This window comes from Taudactylus pleione, unplaced genomic scaffold (assembly GCF_031769625.1).
Source record: "Taudactylus pleione unplaced genomic scaffold, aTauple2 ptg000400l, whole genome shotgun sequence".
Classification (NCBI taxonomy): domain Eukaryota; kingdom Metazoa; phylum Chordata; class Amphibia; order Anura; family Myobatrachidae; genus Taudactylus; species Taudactylus pleione.
Genome location: NW_028284802.1, coordinates 4,182,431 through 4,194,706, shown reverse-complemented (window position 1 = coordinate 4,194,706; position 12,276 = coordinate 4,182,431). Strand labels below are relative to the sequence as shown.

Genomic DNA, 12,276 nt, shown 5'->3' with positions numbered 1-12,276 from the left:
GTGGCAGTCTCCTCTGTATGTCAGCTGCTGTGAATTCACTCTAGATCCCTGTTTGATTAAGAGCATCACTATTTGATTTTTAAAAAGCTTACAGTATCTACAGCACACCCTTTACAGCACTATCCTACTATATGTAGAACATTGTCCAGTTCCTTTAAGAGTGCAAATTTTTTAAACCTTCAGCCAGGCGTGTAACTACAATAGGCACAGTACATTGAGGCCCTATACTAAAAGATTTGTAAGGGTCCCTATGTACCACCCAATAGTGAAAAATGTGTATATATGTGTATATATATATATATATATATATATATATATATACACGTTTGACCTGGAAGATGGGCCCACATCAGCTCTGGACCCCATAGCAGCTGCATCCCCTACATCTGTCGTCATTACACCCAAGCTGTGTTTGTGCGGAGTTTTTCTTTCCAAATTTGTAAAATAAGTTACTTTACAATATTTTTTTCTACTGTATACTGTTAAATTGAAAGACAAAAAACGGTGTAGAAAAAAAAAGTCTTTATTTTAAAAAGCAACAAAATATAGAAAAACAGTCAATACGTGAACCGAAAACTGAAAGAGGGCTATTTGAAGAACTTGTTCTGTGGGGAGGAAGAGGAAAAAAATAAAAAATAAAAAAAGGATTACAACACTAATATACAGAGCTGTTGAATATATTCTATAATCTTCACATCCACAATGAACTATAAGTAGTACATTAATGTATACTGTAGTAAACATTGAGGTACTTTATCTCTGGTGTAGCCCCTCTAAAATGGACTTTTGAGCCACGTGGGCCCTGGTGATGGTAAAGGCGGAGACAAATTAGTGGTTTTAAAAATAAAAAATTACATAACTCAGATTCCTATATGGTGCTCTACTGTATATTTACACGTAGTCTATACTCATTCACATTGAATTTGCATATGTACGCCCATAAGGATGATGAGGTAATCAGTAAAACGCATAGTAAATATGGGCAGATCATCAAGAATGCAAACACACTGCTCATTATAGGGAGACTGAAGCAAAGATTTTCGTTCTTGACCTACAGCACCAATAATCGAAATTAACAGTTTATATGTGAAATGCTGAAACAATCGTACAATGCACACTAAACATAAAGGGGCCCATTTATCATTCAAAGATCCCCTAAAGAATCATAAAGGATTAGCAGCAGATATCTGGGTTTCTATAGAGTATGCGATGCTGACAGATGTAACAAGTTCCGAAATGCAAAGCATTCTCAGAGCACCCCAGACTTCCACCCCAACGCTCTTAGCTGCAGGTGTAGCTGAAACAAGCAAACTGCTCGTTACACTTGGGAGCACACAGAGCCGTTCAACCTCTTCACATACAGTGACAGCTTTTCTAATACAGCAAACGTAATATATGGAACAACAAGTATTTATGCTAGCGTGGCCACGCTCAAACACCGGAGATCAAGTAAAGTAGATGTGGTAACTTACTAAGAAAAGTTACTCGTATACATGCTTGCTACGTACGATTTTAACTTAATTTGCTATGTGCTGCTCCTAACAAACTAATATCTATACAAGATGAGGACTCAATTAGATACGCACAGCAGAGGATAAGACGATATATCGGATTAAAATACCATTGTTTTTGCCAACTACATAATTGCTACTAACCTCTGAAGTACTGTCAGGTAACAAGTAGTAACCAGGTCCAACACAGCATAGCTTCCAAGATCCGACGAGATTGGGCATATCCAGTGTGGTGTGGCTGTAGGGGAGGAACAATTTTTAATTTAGATCTTACTTCTTACCGCTTGTCAGTTCATTAAAGAGTTAATAAAATAAATGTAAATAGTCAGAGGCGACTGTTATGGCAGTATAAAATCACCTACAGCACCTGGTATTCCCAGGTGGTCTCCCATCCAAGTACTAACCAAGCCCGACACTGCATAGCTTACAAGATGAGATTGGTAATGTCCAGTGTGGTATGGCCGTAGGTGATCAATCTTCTTCTTACACCTCTTTTACTACTCACCACCAGTAATTATCAAGTTAATATAATAAATGTAAATAGTAATAGAAAAGAACATTATAGTAGCATAAAATTACCTACAACACCTGGGATTCCCAGGTGGTCTAACGCTAACCAGGCCCAACACTGCATAGCTTACAAAACAAGATTGGGCATGTCCAGTGTGGAAAAGCAATAGGTGAACACAAAGATTCACTGCACATAAATGCTTATTGTTTCAGAGTTCACGGCAGCTCTCTGTGAGCTCCCAACTGTAACGGATGGCTTGCTTGTTACAGCCATGGTCAGGACACCAGCAGCAGCGAGCATCGTGGCGAAGTCCGGCCTGCTACAAGTTGCCTTACAAAGAGAATGGGCTCAGACGGCAAACAGAAGGGCTGTGGTGGCAGGCGAGATAGGACACAAGACAGCAGGATGTGACGTCCCATCCCGCCATTTCTATTCAAGCTCGTCTACCTCCACGGCCCTTCTGTATGCCCTTTGAGACCCTATTCTCGTGTAGGGCAGCTCGGAGCACCACAGACTTCCACCCCAACACTCTTAGCTGCAGGTGCGCTGACCGTAGCTGGAACAAGCAACAAGCTGCTCGTTACACTTGGGAGCCGCTTAACCTCTTCACATACAGTGACAGCATTTCTAATACAGCAAACATGATCTCTGGAACAACAAGCATTTATGCTAGCGTGGCCACGCTCAAACACCGGAGATCAAGTAAAGTACATGTGGTAACTTACTAAGAAAAGTTACTCATATACATGCTTGCTACATACGCTTTTAACTTCATTTGCTATGTGCTGCTCCTAACAAACTAATATCTATACAAGACAAGGGGACTCAATTAGATACGCACTGCAGAGGATAAGACGATATATCGGATTAACAAACCATTGCTTTTGCCAACTACATAATTGCTACTAACTATTGACAATGTTACATTATTTTATAATATTTAACATCTGTGGAATATTATGTACACGTTATAAATATTTTTAGGATTTACATTGATCAAGTAAAAAATATATAGGCCCAAGTTTCTACTATATTAAAAGGAACTACATATATATTTATTCATATATTATATTTATATCCTTGAGAACTATAGCGCAGTGATTCTTTATGTTGTGTTCTGTATTTATTTTTCAAGGCCTTGCAAGCTTTGTGCACTTGCAACTGGGTACGCTCTTTCAAATACAAACTAAATACATAGCGCCAAGGGAAAGGCGTTTCTGCGACCCTCCCCATTTTTTAATATAATTGTTATTACCGTGGCTGTAGGTGAGCAACAAATTCTCTTAGAACCCATACTTCTAAGCTTATTAAATACATTACTGGTGGTAAGATAATGAATGTAAAAAGTCATAGAATAGACTGTTATGGCAGTATAACATCACCTACAGTACCTGGTATTCCACGGTGGTCTCCCACAAAACTACTAACCAGGCTCAACACTGCTTAGCTTCCAAGATCAGACGAGATTGGGCGTGTCCAGTGTAGTATGGCCGTAGGTGATCAAAACTTATTCATAGACCTCTTTTACTACTTACCACCAGTAAATTCATTAACTATAAACCATGTAAATAGTCATAGAAAAAAATATTATAGAATATAATTACCTACAACACCTGGTATTCCCAGGTGGTCTCCCATCCAAGTACTAACCAGCCCGACACTGCATAGCTTGGGCATGTCCAGTGTGGTTATGGCTGTAGGTGAACCCAACATAAAGATTCACTGCACATAAATGCTTATTGTTTCAGAGTTCACGGCTGCGCTCTGTGAGCTCCCAACTGTAACGGATGGCTTGCTTGTTACAGCCATGGTCAGGACACCAGCAGCAGCGAGCATCGTGGCGAAGTCCGGCCTGCTACAAGTTGCCTTACAAAGAGAATGGGCTCAGACGGCAAACAGAAGGGCTGTGGTGGCAGGCGAGATAGGATACAAGACAGCAGGATGTGACGTCCCATCCCGCCGTTTCTATTCAAGCTCGTCTACCTCCACAGCCCTTCTGTATGCCCTTTGAGACCCTATTCTCGAGTAGGGCAGCTCGGAGCACCACAGACTTCCACCCCAACGCTCTTAGCTGCAGGTGCGCTGACCATAGCTGGAACAAGCAACAAGCTGCTCGTTACACTTGGGAGCCTCTTAACCTCTTCACATACAGTGACAGCATTTCTAATACAGCAAACATGATCTCTGGAACAACAAGCATTTATGCTAGCGTGGCCACGCTCAAACACCGGAGATCAAGTAAAGTACATGTGGTAACTTACTAAGAAAGGTTACTCATATACATGCTTGCTACATACGCTTTTAACTTCATTTGCTATGTGCTGCTCCTAACAAACTAATATCTATACAAGACAAGGGGACTCAATTAGATACGCACTGCAGAGGATAAGACGATATATCGGATTAACAAACCATTGCTTTTGCCAACTACATAATTGCTACTAACTTTTGACAATGTTACATTATTTTATAATATTTAACATCTGTGGAATATTATGAACCCGTTTTAAATATTTTTAGGATTTACATTGATCAAGTAAAAAATATATATGCCCAAGTTTCTACTATATTAAAAGGAACTACATATATTTATTCATATATTATAATATTTAGATCCTTGAGAACTATAGCGCAGTGATTCTTTATGTTGTGTCCTGTATTTATTTTTCAAGGCCTTGCAAGCTTTGTGCACTTGCAACTGGGTACGCTCTTTCAAATACAAACTAAATACATAGCGCCAAGGGAAAGGCGTTTCTGCGACCATCCCTTTTTTTTAATATAATTGTTATTACTGTGGCTGTAGGTGAGCAACAAATTCTCTTAGAACCCATACTTCTAAGCTTATTAAATACATTACTGGTGGTAATATAATGAATGTAAAAAGTCATAGAATAGACTGTTATGGCAGTATAACATCACCTACAGTACCTGGTATTCCACGGTGGTCTCCCACAAAACTACTAACCAGGCTCAACACTGCTTAGCTTCCAAGATCAGACGAGATTGGGCGTGTCCAGTGTAGTATGGCCGTAGGTGATCAAAACTTATTCATAGACCTCTTTTACTACTTACCACCAGTAAATTCATTAACTATAAACCATGTAAATAGTCATAGAAAAAAATATTATAGAATATAATTACCTACAACACCTGGTATTCCCAGGTGGTCTCCCATCCAAGTACTAACCAGCCCGACACTGCATAGCTTGGGCATGTCCAGTGTGGTTATGGCTGTAGGTGAACCCAACATAAAGATTCACTGCACATAAATGCTTATTGTTTCAGAGTTCACGGCTGCGCTCTGTGAGCTCCCAACTGTAACGGATGGCTTGCTTGTTACAGCCATGGTCAGGACACCAGCAGCAGCGAGCATCGTGGCGAAGTCCAGCCTGCTACAAGTTGCCTTACAAAGAGAATGGGCTCAGACGGCAAACAGAAGGGCTGTGGTGGCAGGCGAGATAGGACACAAGACAGCAGGATGTGACGTCCCATCCCGCCGTTTCTATTCAAGCTCGTCTACCTCCACAGCCCTTCTGTATGCCCTTTGAGACCCTATTCTCGTGTAGGGCAGCTCGGAGCACCACAGACTTCCACCCAAACGCTCTTAGCTGCAGGTGCGCTGACCGTAGCTGGAACAAGCAACAAGCTGCTCGTTACACTTGGGAGCCTCTTAACCTCTTCACATACAGTGACAGCATTTCTAATACAGCAAACATGATCTCTGGAACAACAAGCATTTATGCTAGCGTGGCCACGCTCAAACACCGGAGATCAAGTAAAGTAGATGTGGTAACTTACTAAGAAACGTTACTCATATACATGCTTGCTACATACGCTTTTAACTTAATTTGCTATGTGCTGCTCCTAACAAACTAATATCTATACAAGACAAGGGGACTCAATTAGATACGCACTGCAGAGGATAAGACGATATATCCGATTAATATACCATTGCTTTTGCCAACTACATAATTGCTACTAACCTTTGAAGTACTGTCAGGTAACAAGTAGTAACCAGGTCCAACACAGCATAGCTTCCAAGATCCGACGAGATTGGGCATGTCCAGTGTGGTGTGGCTGTAGGGGAGGAACAATTTTTAATTTAGATCTTACTTCTTACCGCTTGTCAGTTCATTAAAGAGTTAATAAAATAAATGTAAATAGTCAGAGGCGACTGTTATGGCAGTATAAAATCACCTACAGCACCTGGTATACCCAGGTGGTCTCCCATCCAAGTACTAACCAAGCCCGACACTGCATAGCTTACAAGATGAGATTGGTAATGTCCAGTGTGGTATGGCCGTAGGTGATCAATCTTCTTCTTACACCTCTTTTACTACTCACCACCAGTAATTATCAAGTTAATATAATAAATGTAAATAGTAATAGAAAAGAACATTATAGTAGCATAAAATTACCTACAACACCTGGGATTCCCAGGTGGTCTAACGCTAACCAGGCCCAACACTGCATAGCTTACAAAACAAGATTGGGCATGTCCAGTGTGGAAAAGCAATAGGTGAACACAAAGATTCACTGCACATAAATGCTTATTGTTTCAGAGTTCACGGCAGCTCTCTGTGAGCTCCCAACTGTAACGGATGGCTTGCTTGTTACAGCCATGGTCAGGACACCAGCAGCAGCGAGCATCGTGGCGAAGTCCGGCCTGCTACAAGTTGCCTTACAAAGAGAATGGGCTCAGACGGCAAACAGAAGGGCTGTGGTGGCAGGCGAGATAGGACACAAGACAGCAGGATGTGACGTCCCATCCCGCCATTTCTATTCAAGCTCGTCTACCTCCACGGCCCTTCTGTATGCCCTTTGAGACCCTATTCTCGTGTAGGGCAGCTCGGAGCACCACAGACTTCCACCCCAACACTCTTAGCTGCAGGTGCGCTGACCGTAGCTGGAACAAGCAACAAGCTGCTCGTTACACTTGGGAGCCGCTTAACCTCTTCACATACAGTGACAGCATTTCTAATACAGCAAACATGATCTCTGGAACAACAAGCATTTATGCTAGCGTGGCCACGCTCAAACACCGGAGATCAAGTAAAGTACATGTGGTAACTTACTAAGAAAAGTTACTCATATACATGCTTGCTACATACGCTTTTACCTTCATTTGCTATGTGCTGCTCCTAACAAACTAATATCTATACAAGACAAGGGGACTCAATTAGATACGCACTGCAGAGGATAAGACGATATATCGGATTAACAAACCATTGCTTTTGCCAACTACATAATTGCTACTAACTATTGACAATGTTACATTATTTTATAATATTTAACATCTGTGGAATATTATGTACACGTTTTAAATATTTTTAGGATTTACATTGATCAAGTAAAAAATATATAGGCCCAAGTTTCTACTATATTAAAAGGAACTACATATATATTTATTCATATATTATATTTATATCCTTGAGAACTATAGCGCAGTGATTCTTTATGTTGTGTTCTGTATTTATTTTTCAAGGCCTTGCAAGCTTTGTGCACTTGCAACTGGGTACGCTCTTTCAAATACAAACTAAATACATAGCGCCAAGGGAAAGGCGTTTCTGCGACCCTCCCCATTTTTTAATATAATTGTTATTACCGTGGCTGTAGGTGAGCAACAAATTCTCTTAGAACCCATACTTCTAAGCTTATTAAATACATTACTGGTGGTAAGATAATGAATGTAAAAAGTCATAGAATAGACTGTTATGGCAGTATAACATCACCTACAGTACCTGGTATTCCACGGTGGTCTCCCACAAAACTACTAACCAGGCTCAACACTGCTTAGCTTCCAAGATCAGACGAGATTGGGCGTGTCCAGTGTAGTATGGCCGTAGGTGATCAAAACTTATTCATAGACCTCTTTTACTACTTACCACCAGTAAATTCATTAACTATAAACCATGTAAATAGTCATAGAAAAAAATATTATAGAATATAATTACCTACAACACCTGGTATTCCCAGGTGGTCTCCCATCCAAGTACTAACCAGCCCGACACTGCATAGCTTGGGCATGTCCAGTGTGGTTATGGCTGTAGGTGAACCCAACATAAAGATTCACTGCACATAAATGCTTATTGTTTCAGAGTTCACGGCTGCGCTCTGTGAGCTCCCAACTGTAACGGATGGCTTGCTTGTTACAGCCATGGTCAGGACACCAGCAGCAGCGAGCATCGTGGCGAAGTCCAGCCTGCTACAAGTTGCCTTACAAAGAGAATGGGCTCAGACGGCAAACAGAAGGGCTGTGGTGGCAGGCGAGATAGGACACAAGACAGCAGGATGTGACGTCCCATCCCGCCGTTTCTATTCAAGCTCGTCTACCTCCACAGCCCTTCTGTATGCCCTTTGAGACCCTATTCTCGTGTAGGGCAGCTCGGAGCACCACAGACTTCCACCCAAACGCTCTTAGCTGCAGGTGCGCTGACCGTAGCTGGAACAAGCAACAAGCTGCTCGTTACACTTGGGAGCCTCTTAACCTCTTCACATACAGTGACAGCATTTCTAATACAGCAAACATGATCTCTGGAACAACAAGCATTTATGCTAGCGTGGCCACGCTCAAACACCGGAGATCAAGTAAAGTACATGTGGTAACTTACTAAGAAACGTTACTCATATACATGCTTGCTACATACGCTTTTAACTTAATTTGCTATGTGCTGCTCCTAACAAACTAATATCTATACAAGACAAGGGGACTCAATTAGATACGCACTGCAGAGGATAAGACGATATATCCGATTAATATACCATTGCTTTTGCCAACTACATAATTGCTACTAACCTTTGAAGTACTGTCAGGTAACAAGTAGTAACCAGGTCCAACACAGCATAGCTTCCAAGATCCGACGAGATTGGGCATGTCCAGTGTGGTGTGGCTGTAGGGGAGGAACAATTTTTAATTTAGATCTTACTTCTTACCGCTTGTCAGTTCATTAAAGAGTTAATAAAATAAATGTAAATAGTCAGAGGCGACTGTTATGGCAGTATAAAATCACCTACAGCACCTGGTATACCCAGGTGGTCTCCCATCCAAGTACTAACCAAGCCCGACACTGCATAGCTTACAAGATGAGATTGGTAATGTCCAGTGTGGTATGGCCGTAGGTGATCAATCTTCTTCTTACACCTCTTTTACTACTCACCACCAGTAATTATCAAGTTAATATAATAAATGTAAATAGTAATAGAAAAGAACATTATAGTAGCATAAAATTACCTACAACACCTGGGATTCCCAGGTGGTCTAACGCTAACCAGGCCCAACACTGCATAGCTTACAAAACAAGATTGGGCATGTCCAGTGTGGAAAAGCAATAGGTGAACACAAAGATTCACTGCACATAAATGCTTATTGTTTCAGAGTTCACGGCAGCTCTCTGTGAGCTCCCAACTGTAACGGATGGCTTGCTTGTTACAGCCATGGTCAGGACACCAGCAGCAGCGAGCATCGTGGCGAAGTCCGGCCTGCTACAAGTTGCCTTACAAAGAGAATGGGCTCAGACGGCAAACAGAAGGGCTGTGGTGGCAGGCGAGATAGGACACAAGACAGCAGGATGTGACGTCCCATCCCGCCATTTCTATTCAAGCTCGTCTACCTCCACGGCCCTTCTGTATGCCCTTTGAGACCCTATTCTCGTGTAGGGCAGCTCGGAGCACCACAGACTTCCACCCCAACACTCTTAGCTGCAGGTGCGCTGACCGTAGCTGGAACAAGCAACAAGCTGCTCGTTACACTTGGGAGCCGCTTAACCTCTTCACATACAGTGACAGCATTTCTAATACAGCAAACATGATCTCTGGAACAACAAGCATTTATGCTAGCGTGGCCACGCTCAAACACCGGAGATCAAGTAAAGTACATGTGGTAACTTACTAAGAAAAGTTACTCATATACATGCTTGCTACATACGCTTTTAACTTCATTTGCTATGTGCTGCTCCTAACAAACTAATATCTATACAAGACAAGGGGACTCAATTAGATACGCACTGCAGAGGATAAGACGATATATCGGATTAACAAACCATTGCTTTTGCCAACTACATAATTGCTACTAACTTTTGACAATGTTACATTATTTTATAATATTTAACATCTGTGGAATATTATGTACACGTTATAAATATTTTTAGGATTTACATTGATCAAGTAAAAAATATATAGGCCCAAGTTTCTACTATATTAAAAGGAACTACATATATATTTATTCATATATTATATTTATATCCTTGAGAACTATAGCGCAGTGATTCTTTATGTTGTGTTCTGTATTTATTTTTCAAGGCCTTGCAAGCTTTGTGCACTTGCAACTGGGTACGCTCTTTCAAATACAAACTAAATACATAGCGCCAAGGGAAAGGCGTTTCTGCGACCCTCCCCATTTTTTAATATAATTGTTATTACCGTGGCTGTAGGTGAGCAACAAATTCTCTTAGAACCCATACTTCTAAGCTTATTAAATACATTACTGGTGGTAAGATAATGAATGTAAAAAGTCATAGAATAGACTGTTATGGCAGTATAACATTACCTACAGTACCTGGTATTCCACGGTGGTCTCCCACAAAACTACTAACCAGGCTCAACACTGCTTAGCTTCCAAGATCAGACGAGATTGGGCGTGTCCAGTGTAGTATGGCCGTAGGTGATCAAAACTTATTCATAGACCTCTTTTACTACTTACCACCAGTAAATTCATTAACTATAAACCATGTAAATAGTCATAGAAAAAAATATTATAGAATATAATTACCTACAACACCTGGTATTCCCAGGTGGTCTCCCATCCAAGTACTAACCAGCCCGACACTGCATAGCTTGGGCATGTCCAGTGTGGTTATGGCTGTAGGTGAACCCAACATAAAGATTCACTGCACATAAATGCTTATTGTTTCAGAGTTCACGGCTGCGCTCTGTGAGCTCCCAACTGTAACGGATGGCTTGCTTGTTACAGCCATGGTCAGGACACCAGCAGCAGCGAGCATCGTGGCGAAGTCCGGCCTGCTACAAGTTGCCTTACAAAGAGAATGGGCTCAGACGGCAAACAGAAGGGCTGTGGTGGCAGGCGAGATAGGACACAAGACAGCAGGATGTGACGTCCCATCCCGCCATTTCTATTCAAGCTCGTCTACCTCCACAGCCCTTCTGTATGCCCTTTGAGACCCTATTCTCGTGTAGGGCAGCTCGGAGCACCACAGACTTCCACCCAAACGCTCTTAGCTGCAGGTGCGCTGACCGTAGCTGTAACAAGCAACAAGCTGCTCGTTACACTTGGGAGCCTCTTAACCTCTTCACATACAGTGACAGCATTTCTAATACAGCAAACATGATCTCTGGAACAACAAGCATTTATGCTAGCGTGGCCACGCTCAAACACCGGAGATCAAGTAAAGTAGATGTGGTAACTTACTAAGAAACGTTACTCATATACATGCTTGCTACATACGCTTTTAACTTAATTTGCTATGTGCTGCTCCTAACAAACTAATATCTATACAAGACAAGGGGACTCAATTAGATACGCACTGCAGAGGATAAGACGATATATCCGATTAATATACCATTGCTTTTGCCAACTACATAATTGCTACTAAACTTTGAAGTACTGTCAGGTAACAAGTAGTAACCAGGTCCAACACAGCATAGCTTCCAAGATCCGACGAGATTGGGCATGTCCAGTGTGGTGTGGCTGTAGGGGAGGAACAATTTTTAATTTAGATCTTACTTCTTACCGCTTGTCAGTTCATTAAAGAGTTAATAAAATAAATGTAAATAGTCAGAGGCGACTGTTATGGCAGTATAAAATCACCTACAGCACCTGGTATTCCCAGGTGGTCTCCCATCCAAGTACTAACCAAGCCCGACACTGCATAGCTTACAAGGTGAGATTGGTAATGTCCAGTGTGGTATGGCCGTAGGTGATCAATCTTCTTCTTACACCTCTTTTACTACTCACCACCAGTAATTATCAAGTTAATATAATAAATGTAAATAGTTATAGAAAAGAACGTTATAGTAGCATCAAAACTGCCAATCTTCCTCCACCACAACTCAGTTAACAATCACGGTCTGCCCCAACCGTGCGGTTCAATCGCAATGCCCAAAGAACCTAACTGATCAATGGATTTTGCTATCACACTGAGAGACGATTTTAACTCTAGGGAACACACAGTAGCCCTATTCTGCAATACACCTATGTGTACCCTAGAAAACACACAGTAATCTAGCTCTAGGGAACAC

General features: G+C 41.6%; 1 long non-coding RNA gene and 6 pseudogenes across 2 annotated transcripts; all 7 read right to left on the bottom strand.

The window, feature by feature from the left end:
- Window positions 1-521: 521 nt before the first annotated feature.
- Window positions 522-9,364, bottom strand: LOC148506575 (uncharacterized). Of its 2 annotated transcripts, XR_015869771.1 has the most exons (4): window positions 8,819-9,364; window positions 6,006-6,099; window positions 1,656-1,749; window positions 522-605 (listed from the first exon to the last, which is right to left on the bottom strand). It is a non-coding gene; the product is annotated as an uncharacterized LOC148506575 (long non-coding RNA). The 2 variants fall into 2 exon arrangements; XR_015869770.1 differs by lacking the exon at window positions 8,819-9,364 and having other exon boundaries at window positions 6,006-6,551.
- Window positions 1,867-1,980, bottom strand: LOC148506579 (5S ribosomal RNA; annotated as a pseudogene).
- On the bottom strand, window positions 3,402-3,520 carry LOC148506578 (5S ribosomal RNA; annotated as a pseudogene).
- On the bottom strand, window positions 4,939-5,057 carry LOC148506577 (5S ribosomal RNA; annotated as a pseudogene).
- On the bottom strand, window positions 7,752-7,870 carry LOC148506576 (5S ribosomal RNA; annotated as a pseudogene).
- A 1,200-nt stretch (window positions 9,365-10,564) lies between the features above and the next one.
- On the bottom strand, window positions 10,565-10,683 carry LOC148506574 (5S ribosomal RNA; annotated as a pseudogene).
- Window positions 10,684-11,842: 1,159 nt separating this feature from the next.
- On the bottom strand, window positions 11,843-11,956 carry LOC148506573 (5S ribosomal RNA; annotated as a pseudogene).
- Window positions 11,957-12,276: the final 320 nt, after the last annotated feature.